The sequence below is a fragment of the Antedon mediterranea genome, chromosome 7, assembly GCF_964355755.1.
Source record: "Antedon mediterranea chromosome 7, ecAntMedi1.1, whole genome shotgun sequence".
NCBI lineage: Eukaryota > Metazoa > Echinodermata > Crinoidea > Comatulida > Antedonidae > Antedon > Antedon mediterranea.
This window is the reverse complement of record NC_092676.1, coordinates 16,530,407-16,543,892: the sequence shown is the minus strand read 5'-3', so window position 1 is coordinate 16,543,892 and position 13,486 is coordinate 16,530,407. Positions and strand designations below refer to the sequence as shown.

At 33.4% G+C, this 13,486-nt stretch overlaps 2 long non-coding RNA genes across 2 annotated transcripts; both read left to right on the top strand.

Moving 5' to 3' along the window:
• Positions 1–895: 895 nt before the first annotated feature.
• On the top strand, positions 896–4,092 carry LOC140054342 (uncharacterized). Its single transcript, XR_011846510.1, has 3 exons — positions 896–1,257; positions 1,804–1,942; positions 3,495–4,092. It is a non-coding gene; the product is annotated as an uncharacterized lncRNA (long non-coding RNA).
• A 6,199-nt stretch (positions 4,093–10,291) lies between these two features.
• Positions 10,292–11,865, top strand: LOC140055166 (uncharacterized). Its single transcript, XR_011846637.1, has 4 exons — positions 10,292–10,399; positions 10,956–11,052; positions 11,477–11,587; positions 11,771–11,865. It is a non-coding gene; the product is annotated as an uncharacterized lncRNA (long non-coding RNA).
• The last annotated feature ends 1,621 nt before the right edge of the window (positions 11,866–13,486 follow it).

Below are 13,486 nucleotides of genomic sequence, written 5' to 3'. Positions count from 1 at the left end.
ATGTTGATCCAACGTTAAAATCACATAGTATTTTTTACTAGAAATTTACGTTAATTTATCAATGTTGATCCAACGTTGAAATAACATTGTATTTTAACTAGTAATTTACGTTAATTTATCAATGTTGATCCAACCTTGAAATAACATTGTATTTTTAATTAATAATTTACGTTAATTTATCAATGTTGATCCAACGTTGAAATAACATTGTATTTTTAACTAGAAATTTACGTGAATTTATTAATGTTGATCCAACGTTGAAATAACATTGTATTTTTAACTAGAAATTTACGTTAATTTATTAATGTTGATCCAACGTTGAAATAACATTGTCTTTCTAACTAGTAATTTACGTTAATTTATCAATGTTGATACAACGTTGAAATAACATTGTCTTTATATCTAGAAATTTACGTTAATTTATCAATGTTGATCCAACGTTGAAATAACATTGTATTTTTAACAAGAAATTTACATTAATTTATCAATGTTGATCCAACGTTGCAATAACATTGTATTTTTAACTAGAAATTTACGTTAATTTATCAATGTTGATCCAACGTTGAAATAACATTGTCTTTCTAACTAGTAATTTACGTTAATTTATCAATGTTGATCCAACGTTGAAATAACATTGTATTTCTAACTAGTAATTTTTTTCAAACAGTTATTATTTTTGTTTTTCAATGTTATTCCAACGTTATTTTAACGTTGAAATCCAGTTGTCATTTTCAAATGACATGTTTTCAACGTTGAAAAACTCTTGAAATTATGTTGTTTTTTCAAACAATTATTATTTTTTTTTTCAATGTTAATTAAACGTTAAATTAAAGATAAATTCTATTTAATACTTTGGTTAAAATGACATGTTTTTAACGTTTAATATTAAATAATTGTTTAAGTGCATTGCCATTGATGTTTCAACGTTAAATTAACATTAGATTTCAGTTGGCGGTTTATTTTATCATCCTTTATTGTAAAACAAATGATTATTGGTTATTTAGGAATTTTAGATTGGCAAATTGTCTCTGTATAATACAAAAATGTTCTAAGAAGTTGTTGAAAATTGAATGATCCTTTCATGCAAGATCAAATTTCATAAGATACGTGCTTGTCATTGGTTAGTTTCGTTTTGATAAAATTTTGAAACTGGTGTCAGTAATTTCAGTTACTTCGACATAGGCTAGGCCTACAGTAGTAGTGGTGTGTAGAAAAAAAAGGCTCATCATTGAAATTGTCAAATAAGTATGTTTTGAGGTAGGAAAACAATCTTTTTTATTTGTAATCTACTAATTTATAAGCTTTGAGCTTGACTATTTTACCCTTATCAAACAATAGCTAGCCTCTAGTCTAGGCCACACATGCATAGCTAGGCTATAGCCTGGTAGGCTAGGCCTAGCCTAGGCCTATATAGGCTAGGCTAGTAGGCTAGGCAGGCTGCCAAACTGATGAACTGAATTCACTCACTAGGCCTAGTGGAAGCATTTAGTATTATGCATGTCAAGTGCAAACATTTGCCTTGCCAAGGATAACTACAGTTCTGTACTTATTATGGTTATAAAATGGTATGTATTAGGCCTAGGCTAGGCCTTTTAGTTCAATAATACTTTCTTTATTTATCCAAAAGTATACATAAATATAACATTATAATATTTAATTAGTTGGCCTAGCCTAGCTAGCTTTCTGCTAGGCTGTCTACAGTAGCTGCTAATGCTATTATTAGTGTTAATAGTATACAAACACATGTTGCTTGCCTAGCCTAGGACGGCTATTTGTTAAACTTACTCGCTTTCTTTATTTCAGATTGTAGGCCTAGCTAAGGCCCTTAGGCCTATGCCTAGCTAGAGTACAAAATAATGAAGTACATGTAGGCCTATAATCTTTTCTATGTGAATCAAACGAGAAAAATCTAATGGATGATCAATATTTTTATATACAAAAGGTTGGTATTTATAGTTCTTAACTTTAATATTGAATTGAATAAATATTACGCCGTGGTTAGGATTCCGGCACCGCAACTCAACTTCCCATCGTTAGGGAATCCGACACGCTATTGCGCATGCCCAGAGCGAAGTAATTATAGCTTGCACTAGTGCCACAGACCGCGCACCACATTACCCGAGAGTCGGAGTGTTAACTAGGGATGTACTGTGTAGCCAAAGATATCTTTGCTGTGGCCTAGTTAGTCGTCGCGCGGGGGAGAGAGCGATGGATGAAACTTGGCCTAGGCCATACATGAATTAATAATTATGCCACGCGTTAAAATAATTATTATGATATTGATAAGAATCAGCTTGCATATTTCAAGAAATGTACGAAAATGAATAGCGTAGCGTTGCGACACCGACTTCTCCCGAATAGGTCTGTTTTATTTTTTCACATCCGCACGGCGGCTGCTGTCAACAAATCAACTTGTATACGATTGCATGATGTTATGTACAGTATAAATGCGTTATATGAAATCTTTTATTTTGTACTTGAAAAATCATAAAAATTAAAACTAGTCATGCAATTATAATTCATAAATATATAAAGTTTATATATGAATGAAGCAAATTTAATTACGAAATAAATAGGCCCAATGGTCACATCTAGCTGGTAGGCCTACTAGTATTAGTAGGCATGTAGGCCGGCTAGTTCGCCGTGGCGCAGCTATTAAAATGATCCATCGCTGTAAAGCTTGGTTCCCACTAGAACGTAACGCAAGGACGTAAACGCAACGCAAGCGTTTTAACCAATGACAAGCGAAGTTATAGACAGTTAGCAATCACAAGCGAATAAGCCATCGCTTGTGATTGGTCAATTTACTTGCGTTGCGTTACGTCCTTGTGTTGCGTCGCTAGTGGGAACCACGCTTTGGTCTGTTGTAGACAAAAATAGAGTCGCCGAATACCTCGCTCTGGGCATGCGAAATAGCGTGTCGGATTCCCTAACGCTGGGCAGTTGAGTTTCGTTGCCGGAATCCTAACCACGGCGTAAATATTAATACAGTGTTGCAATATTATTTACATAAATTGAATTGATTGCATAGTTTACGAGTAAGTGTGAAATGATGTTCTGAATTGAATTTTTGTTTATGTACAGTATGATTTTTGAACAATGTGTTAAAGATATAATTGAACTGAACAATTTTTTTTTAAATGTTTTGTTGAATATGCCGTCACTATAGAGTTGTTCACTTTGACCAAAAATTAGATTTTAAAAAATGCATTTGTACCTTAAAAGGGGGACAATTTAAACAAACAATTGGTTTTTGGTTAAATGTACTGTTTATTTTGTATTTTTGTTAAGTGAAATCTTTATTGTTTTTGTTTATTTTCTACGGCAAGTGAATATCTAAATTGTTAAAATTGCAAAATGGCAAGGTATTCAAAGTATGATTGTATTAATCTTCATTGTTCATGTTTTTTGGGGACAATAAATCTTTCAACAATTAATTTTTTACTGTATTATTTTTGTTTAAAACTACAGTAACGTGATTGAATTTGTTTCAGGTTTGGAAAAATAATATTGCCACACTTTTGGAAAGCATAGGACAATGTCAACACAGGAATCGAGGCAACTGTTTATTGACTAATCGGAACAATGCAATTACAGTATTGTGTTATTACCATCATTTGGACTTCTGCAACATTAGCACAAGGCACCTGTGACGTGTGTTGTATTTATTGTGTTTTACTGTAATCAGCCAATATTTATAGTTATTCAATCATGTTAGTTGGCAAACATATTACAAACTGGTTATTAGTATATTTTTTATACTTAACATTGGTACCTGAGAACTGTCAGTGAGGATGTACATTATTTGATTGTTGCTTGGATTTTGCCTGATGATTTGATAACACCTGATTAAATGTTATTTTATGTTTTTATAGAAATTAAAGATTAGTAAGATATACAGTATTTATAAAATGTCTCTATTGATGGATTCTGCGATGTAACAGTAACTTTACTACTAACTACTTTAAAACCGTTGATTCAAATTGGATATAGTAATTCAACAAATCAAATTTCAACGTTAAATCTATGTTTAAATTTACGTTGATGCAAATTTTCATTTCAACTTAATTATTACGTTGTTTCAACGTTAATAATGTCAACATTGAATCAACATTGATAATTTCAACGTAGACATTTTTACGTTGTTTCAACGTTGATAATCTATGTTGACATTTTTGTTGAGGCAAACTTTCATTTTCAACGTTATTTCAACGTTACCTATTTTAACGTTGTTTCAACGTTGATAATTTCTATGTTGATTCAACGTTGACATTTACGTTGAGGCAAACTTTCATTTTCAACCATTTTTTCAACGTTATTTCAACGTTACCTATTTTAACGTTGTTTCAACGTTGATAATTTCTATGTTGATTCAACGTTGACATTTAAGTTGAGGCAAACTTTCATTTTCAACCATTTTTTCAACGTTATTTCAACGTTACTTATTTTAACGTTGTTTCAACGTTGATAGTTTCTATGTTGATTCAACGTTGACATTTACGTTGAGGCAAACTTTCATTTTCAACCATTTTTTCAACGTTATTTCAACGTTACTTATTATAACGTTGTTTCAACGTTGATAATTTCTATGTTGATTCAACGTTGACATTTACGTTGAGGCAAACTTTCATTTTCAACCACTTTTTCAACGTTATTTCAACGTTTGCAGATAACGTTGAATTAACGTTAATTCAACCAATTTTTGCCCACTGGGTAGGCATATAAAATAATTGCTAGCCTTCAGAAACTACCCAAGTACAGTCAAAGAATATATATCACAAGAATGAGTATTCCGCGATTTTCCCTGTAACAGTAATATTGTCTATGTGGTAGGGCGCCGCCATAAGTGTGGATGTATCTGGGATGTATACAACTTTTTGTGACGGTTTCAATAATCAAAGGCTAGACCACCGGTAGTATTTTCATGATAAAAAATGTTATCAACTACATGCCAACATCATGTTAAATACTATTAGGATATTTAATTGTTCGTTTTATGCAATTTATTTAGTAAAAACTGCCGTGTAAACAGTTTGCTTTATCAACCGGGCGCTACGATAGCGTGACCGGGCGTGTTGGTGTTTACGCGTTTTCACGAAGGATTGTTTAATAATATTCCTATATTTAACTTGTTTCTGGTAAAACAAATAAATGTTAATAACATTTAACATTTTGTCCTATTAATAACATGTATTTTATACTAATTTATATCATAAAAACAATACTTAATTTACCGGGCGTAGAGTAGCACACGGCAATGGTAAAGAATAGGCCGTGCTGAGTAACGATTCATTGATTTTTGGTGTTGCTGTGTTAGGCCATTTTTGTGAACTAACTTAGCATGTTAGTAAATAATTGTCTGTAAAAGTGAATGTACACTAGTTTGTTAATAAATATGTATTATAAAATAGTTTACAATTGCAAAAACTATTGTCATAATTCTATTTAATGTGACATGTATAATATCTATTAATATATATTCTTTGGTACAGTACACATTGTCTAAACGTAACATAGCGCATGCGCATCATCTTAGTTGTTGAGTCTTTGACATTCTGAAATATGAATATTAAAACGGTGTACGAGTGAGTAGCCAATCGCATGCAGCTGAAACTAGTCAACCGGATAATCGTAAGCACCAAGAATTCTTGGTGTCAAACCACGTGACTTGTGCGTGTTTCCCGAGGTATATTCAGAGCGTCATTTCGACGATTGAGCATTCTCTACTTCTACGGAGCGCCATTTATGCCTTTATTTACTTACGAAATAGAAATAGTACTACGGTAGCTGCCCCAGTGGACCAAATTTAGCACTAGTGGAGCGCAGTGATATAAAATAGAAATAAGTCACTCATTATAATATTCTTTTCGTATGTTAATACACTGTGCTCAAGTTGACACAATTTGGCGCCAGTGAGGAGCACAGTGATATAAAATAGAAATAAGTCACTGAATTTTAATATCTTTTCGTATGTTAATACACTGTGTTCAAGTGGACCCAATTTGGAGCCAGGAGAGCAGTGATATAAAATAGAAATAAGTCAATGATTTTTAGTATCTTTTCGTATGTTAATACACTGTACTCAAGTGGACCGAATTTGGCGCCAGTGGAGCACAGTGATATAAAATAGAAAAAAGTAACTGAATTTTAATATCTTTTCGTATGTTAAAACAGTGTGCTCAAGTGGACCCAATTTGGAGCCAGGGGAGCACAGTGATATAAAATAGAAAAAAGTCACTGAATTTTAATATCTTTTCGTATGTTAATAACACTGTGCACAAGTGGACCTAATTTGGCGCCAGTGGAGCACAGTGATATGAAATAAAAATAAGTCACTGAATTTTAATATCTTTTCGTATGTTAATACACTGTGCTCAAGTGGACCCAATTTGGAGCCAGTGGAGCACAGTGATATAAAATAGAAATAAGTCTCTAAATTTTAATATCTTTTCGTATGGTTATACACTGTGCTCAAGTGGACACAATTTGGAGCCAGGGGAGCACAGTGATATAAAATAGAAAAAAGTCACTGAATTTTAATATCTTTTCGTATGTCAATACACTGTGCTCAAGTGGACCCAATTTGGAGCCAGTGGAGCACAGTGATATAAAACAGAAAAAAGTCACTGAATTTTAATATCTTTTCGTATGTCAATACACTGTGCTCAAGGGAACCTAATTTGGCGCCAGGGAGGAGAGCACAGTGATATAAAATAGAAATAAGTCATTGAATGTTAATATATTTTCGTATGTTAATACACTGTGCTCAAGTGGACCCAATTTGGCGCCAGTGGAGCACAGTGATATAAAATGGAAAAAGTCACTGAATTTTAATATCTTTTCGTATTTAATATACACTATGCTCAAGTGGACCCGATTTGGAGCCAGGGGAGCATGCACTGTGATATAAAATAGAAATAAGTCACTGAATTTGAATATCTTTTCGTATGTTAATACACTGTGCTTACGTGGACCCAATTTGGCGCGCGCGCCAGTGAGCACAGTAATATAAAACAGAAAAAAGTCACTAAATTTTAATATCTTTTTGTATGTTAATACACTGTGCTCAAGTGGACCCAATTTGGCACCAATGGGAGCACAGGGAAATAGTCACATACAAAAACATCGAGAAAAAATACTTCTGGAATTAAAAAATATTTCAAACTTGGTATATATGTTCAATGTTCAACTTTTTTTCTATTTTATATCACTGTGTGCTTACTGGGCGCGCGCGCCAAATTGGGTCCACGTGAGCACAGTGTATTAACATACGAAAAGATATTAAAATTCAGTGACTTTTTTTCTATTTTATATCACTGTGCTCCACTGGCTCCAAATTGGGTCCACTTGGGCACAGTGTATTAACATACGAAAAGATATTACAATTCAGTGACTTTTTTCTATTTTATATCACTGTGCTCCCCTGCCTCCAAATTGGGTCCACTTGAGCACAGTGTATTAACATACAAAAAGATACTAAAAATCATTGACTTATTTCTATTTTATATCACTGTGCTCTCCTGGCTCCAAATTGGGTCCACTTGAGCACAGTGTATTAACATACGAAAATATATCAAAATTCAGTGATTTATTTCTATTTTATATTATTGAGCTCCCCTGGCTCCAAATTGGGTCCACTTGAGCACAGTGTATTTACATACGAACAGATATTAAAATTAGTGACTTATTTCTATTTTATATCACTGTGTGCTCACTGGCGCGCGCGCCAAATTGGGTCCACGTGAGCACAGTGTATTAACATACGAAAAGATATTAAAATTCAGTGACTTATTTCGATTTATATCACTGTGCTCCACTGGCGCCAAATTAGGTCCACTTGAGCACAGTGTATTAAAATACGAAAAGATATTAACATTCAGTGACTTATTTCTATTTTATATCACTGTGCTCCCCTGGCTCCAAATTGGGTCCACTTGAGCACAGTGTATTAACATACAAAAAGATATTAAAATTCAGTGACTTTTTTCTATTTTATATCACTGTGCTCCCTTGGCTCCAAATTGGGTCCACTTGAGCACAGTGTATTAACATACGAAAAGATATTAAAATTCAGTGACTTTTTTCTATTTTATATTACTGTGCTCCACTGGCGCCAAATTCGGTCCACTTGAGTACAGTGTATTAACATACGAAAAGATACTAAAAATCATTGACTTATTTCTATTTTATATCACTGCTCTCCTGGCTCCAAATTGGGTCCACTTGAACACAGTGTATTAACATACGAAAAGATATTAAAATTCAGAGATTTATTTCTATTTTATATCATTGTGCTCCCCTGGCTCCAAATTGGGTCCACTTGAGCACAGTGTTATTAACATACGAAAAGATATTAAAATTCAGTGACTTTTTTCTATTTTATATCACTGTGCTCCCCTGGCTCCAAATTGGGTCCACTTGAGCACACTGTTTTAACATACGAAAAGATATTAAAATTCAGTGACTTTTTTCTATTTTATATCACTGTGCTCCACTGGCGCCAAATTCGGTCCACTTGAGTACAGTGTATTAACATACGAAAAGATACTAAAAATCATTGACTTATTTCTATTTTATATCACTGCTCTCCTGGCTCCAAATTGGGTCCACTTGAACACAGTGTATTAACATACGAAAAGATATTAAAATTCAGTGATTTATTTCTATTTTATATCATTGTGCTCCCCTGGCTCCAAATTGGGTCCACTTGAGCACAGTGTTATTAACATACGAAAAGATATTAACATTCAGTGACTTATTTCTATTTTATATCACTGTGCTCCACCGGTGCTAAATTTGGTCCACTGGAGCAGTTACCGTAGTACTATTTCTAATTCGGAAGTAAATAAAGGCATAAATGGCGCTCCGTAGAAGTAGAGAATGCTCGATCGTCGAAATGACGCTCTGAATATACCTCGTTTCCCCAGACGGAGGATCCAAAATCAAGTAGTATACGTATGAAACGCCATATGTGCCAAAATATTTATCTTTTTACTAAAATTAAGACAAAACTCCGTCTGGAACCCAGACTAGTCAAATGTGTACATGAATTCATATCTACAGCTCAGTATTTACGTAACCGTAGCTGTATTCTGAACGATATTCTAATTTAAATAACAATTACACGCACAGGTGAACAACGGTATATAGCCTGTTGTTTGCCGTGAAGGCGTTTTTTTAGTTACCTATGTTCTTTAGCGTGTTAACATGTTTAATTGTAGGACTACTTTGAATTACCTGGCAGCTTGCTGGGTAAATGTGGTTCAGTATTGTGAGAAATAAATGGAAAGACAACTTGCAACTTATGTTTTCTGTGTAATTCATAATCCTTGTTTTTAACCCAAAGGAGTGTGGTCTCCTGTCCTATTAACGTAGCGTTTGCTCCGTTACACAGTATACTGTACATATTCTATGACACATAATAGGCACAACTCAAGACTAAGCATGAGCATCAGATCATAGGATGGCATAGGACAAATTCTAGTTATCAGTATCATCATCATCATCATCATTATCATTATTATTATATTATTATTACTCACAGGTCAACGATGTCGTTTAAGGTCTAGGCCTTATCAGTTTAATGTTCCTTCACTTGAGTGTTCCATCTGATGCATTTATTGATGTTCCCTTAAGTTAATACAGCTGTTTCCTTTACAGCCGATTCTCTTTGATTGAAAATGGACATCAGTTTACAACTTGTGCAGTGTGTAGGATATTTACACGAAGTATGTTCTCACTTGAAAGACAAGCCGACTAACTATTTACAGAGGCCTTAGTAAAAAGGCGAGTTGCGCTGACCAAAATGTTATATGAATTTTAGGTCTATGTTATAATAATTCATCAAGAGGAAGTACCGGCTTCCTCTGTGCAATCATGCATGAGCTGTATTCATTTTTGTGGAAACATTGTATACAACCCTATTTTTAATTCACTAATCTTTTGTATGATAATACGGAACGATTTAGAATACTATTTTTGTTTTATTTCAACAATATTTACAAAGTGTGACCCTTCCAGGTTTCTCTATTTTTACAATACTTAATTTCATAACAATAAAGTGGTACTAATTAATCATAAAGTTTTTGATAGTGTTTTGGTGATAGAGTTTCATTGTAAATAGATATTAATTAGGGTGTTAGCATAGCAATGTATAACGTTATTGTTTTAAGACGTTTTATACCAGCCGAGAAATTCTGCGGAGGTAGATGTCATTAGCGTTTGTTTGTGACCGGTACTTCGCATCTGAAGTTCTGGGCGGCAAAGATCTATATAGTATCTTTGGTTCTGGGTTAGGCCTACTTGCTTCTCTCTCTCCATCGTTGGCGAGAAGACGTGACGATAGACTATTCACTTGTCTTATAACCTTTTTTTCGATAACGCCGTTCAGGCCGGCTAGGTATGTTTCATAAAATGTTATTGTTATTACATTGTGCATGTACAGTAGTACCACACAAACATTGTGAGTGGTATTAGGGAATTGGGTATGTTCAGACTCACTTACATGATCTGTATGACACTGCCTTTTGTGGTAATCCCTTTTTGTTTCTGTTGAACATTTGAACAAGTGTATATGGACATCGAGGGTGAGGTGGTATATGTTCCGGTGCAGTACGGGAGTTAATGGATAATTACTACTGAACCACCTGGATCTACGGAACCATGTTTAGGCATATGACCGGTTGGCCGCCGACAAGTTGAGCCGCCGGCGGTGATTTTTATGAAACGTCCAGTGCATGCGTCTTTTAGGACATTTCGCGTAGTGATTAGGGTGGTGTCCTAGTTACATAAGTTTACGGTCTTTAGGTTTATTATTGTGTAATGAAAATAAATAATATATAATGACATATTCCAATTTTGTTGCTTTGAACTGTCATAACAACACGGCAAAGAAAAGTAGTAATATTTAATAATTTATTTATATATTATTAAATAATTGTTTTTAATCTTTAAAGGTAACAATTTAGTGCAATCCATAATATTTTTATATACGATAGTCACGTCGTCTCTCAGTCCGGACTATTAATAGAGTATTGACATGATTCGAATAAGGTAAGTAAATATTATTTTTTATTTACTAATCCTTTAATATCATATTTTATTGAATTTTACAATTTTAATACACAAAATATTTTACTAAAAAACGTTATTTTATGTAATTATTTTACCGAAAAATGGAGAAGGCCTAGTTCATACAACTGCAAAGTGAGGGGGAAAATTGTTACGCCATTTTTGGGTAAACGATCATTTTCGATGATGTTTAAGGCCTTATATTTTGGAATCTACAAGCCAGATTTTCAGAATTATTTCTTTTATTGTAATATTTAATAATATATAAAAACCGTGATATATAAAATTTTGAATATACATCGTTATTACATTTTTCTTCTTACAGTACTTTAAGTTTGAGGAAAAAACGTTTTTAAAATTCAATTTAATTTTTTTTTATCACCGTGAATGTCTTCTTCTTTTACAGACAAACTTCAGTTTTACTTGATGTGCGAGTTCTTGTACAGTATGAGGATTGACAGTGTCGCTAACAGCAGAATTCGTTTTTCGGCAGGATGTAAACTTAGAATCACTGCAGGTATTTATTTATTTATTTGAACAAAATGGCACAAGCACATATTAATTTGTTTGTGATGGAAGATAAAGTCAAGCAGCTGCTTCAGAAACAACTAAAAAGACTGTTCAGGAAAATTAGACAAACAAAATCGTGAACTGGCACGAAAAGAAGGAGTCGTCTGTAATTTTGAAAATTTAATTTCAGAAGAAAGAAGAGTAGAAGAAAGAGTGGTGGGAGAACGGGAAAGATTAAATATTGAACCCGATGAAGAAAGAGTGGTGGGGAAGATTATGTCTACAGCGTATTGAACCTGATGAAGAAATTATATACATTGACTGACTGATGATTGATAACTGTAAGTAATTTGAAATAATTAAAAGTAAATAACATATGAAAGGTAGAAATGTCATTCAATTTGTTATTTTATTTTATATATTAAAGGCCAGGTGCGGGCAAACAATTTCTATTGATCATACGTCATTTCAATAATTATCGATCTATAGTTTGCCCTTGTTTCATCATTTTTGTGATTTTATTTGTGTTATTGGCTACACCCAGCACGAAGCTCAATTGTCGACTGCCCTGCACAACAACCTGTGCAATTGATAATTTGCATAAAGGTGTAACAAAGAACAATACAGTATGCTCTATTGAACACTGATTCACCTTCTGGACACCTTCTAACACTTATTTAATATTTATTTACAGATATTTATGGTGACTGGTTTTGTGATGTAGGATAATTTTAATTTGGTGTAATAATGGTTGACCAACAATAGAAGAATAAGAGCAACGCCATATGTAATAGTAGTAGAAGTAATTATAATTATTATTTTTATACTGATGTCAATCATACTGTACACCAATCACTATTTGATAATTTGAATTAAAAAGAAAAATAAATGATTTGTGTGATTTATTATAATATGGTTTCTTTATTTATATAAATGATGACTGTTTTTATAATTTTGAAACGATGACAACAGACGTATTCTTCATTTATTTTTGCAATGACAGTGATACCGCTTTAATAAGTACACATTTTAACAGTCTGACGGTGGCGCGCATTAACCTTTGTGATTGTGCATGCTTTCTCATCCTCCATGATAAATATTACTGAAGATGATTGTTCAGGACTTGCATGATTCTTGCATCCTGATACGATATGATGAGCAAGGTAAAACCTCCTTTTCTCTTGTTGCGTTGCTTGTGTGTGTGTGTGTGTGCTCAGCCATGTAAAACTTTTTACTTTTTTGTTGAGGATGACATTATCGACATCAGACCAATCGTAATACCGTATTTTTGTTGACGATGACATCATCGATAGCAAACCAATCTCAATACCGTATTTTACTGACCTTTCCTGATTGGCCAAATTCTAATGTTTATTGAGGATGACAACATCGACATCAAAACCAATCCCAATAAAGTATTTTACTGACTTTTCCTGATCGGCCAAATCCTACTTTTTGTTGTGGGTGACATTATCAACATCAAACCAATTGTAATACCGTATTTTTGTTGAGGATGACATCATCGACATCAACCAACAACCAATCGCAATACTAATTAGGTTATATGCATTAATGCATATAATCTCTTGATTCTGTCAGGATTTCGCCTCCAGTCAGTTAGTCAATTAAAAAAAAATCACTTCTACCGTGCGTAGAGTTAAAATTTACCGATTGAAATCAGAAAATGTCTTATAAAACCCTTTTATAATATCTTCCTAAGAAAGAAATATGGAACAATAGCGTAGTACTGAAAACTAATTTACGTTTCTCGGTACATCTGAGATACATAAGGTAGGTATCCAAGGCGGAGATTAGTACCGAAGTTTTTCCATTGTGCTCGCCTATGTCAGAATTAACCATAATTTATATATAGATTGTCAATAACTAATTATCTAACTCAACTTAT